Consider the following 566-nt stretch of genomic DNA (forward strand, 5'->3'; position numbering starts at 1 on the left):
CAATCTTGGATCATCTGTTAAGCTCATATTTGTGAATGCCAACAAGGGAGAAATTCTACGAATACGTTAGCAATGCAATTCGTAGAAAGAAATGTTACGTAAACCAGCAGGGATCGAGGAAAATGTTTTCGACCGTCCAGGCGAGGTTTATCATTTGTTTTGATCGTCAGTAAGTTTGTAGAAAGATGACTTAGCAATGTGCTGGAGTTTGGGCGACTTTTCTTCGATGGTAAGTAAACGATTTACTTAAATATTACTTTATTGTGGTTAAGGAAGAGCAAATCTTTGTAATGTGACCGAGCGATCAGACTGAGCGATACCATGCCAGTCGTTGACCCTTTCTTGGTGGCGAGAAAATCAAAGCCGGCTTTGAGCGCAATGATACATACCATCAGACAGAAGAAGTCATGAAAGTCATAAACTTAGTGACAAATCTTTGTGCGATCAAAGAAGCTTTTTCTTACATAGAGCTTTAGCCGGCTTAGAGGTACTGGTCGAGCTGTACCCGAATCAGTATTTATTCGGTTAAGTTTGTTAAGAATTTAATTAATTTTGCACCTATAAGC

The sequence above is a fragment of the Porites lutea genome, chromosome 3 (assembly GCF_958299795.1).
Source record: "Porites lutea chromosome 3, jaPorLute2.1, whole genome shotgun sequence".
Taxonomy (NCBI): Eukaryota; Metazoa; Cnidaria; class Anthozoa; order Scleractinia; family Poritidae; genus Porites; species Porites lutea.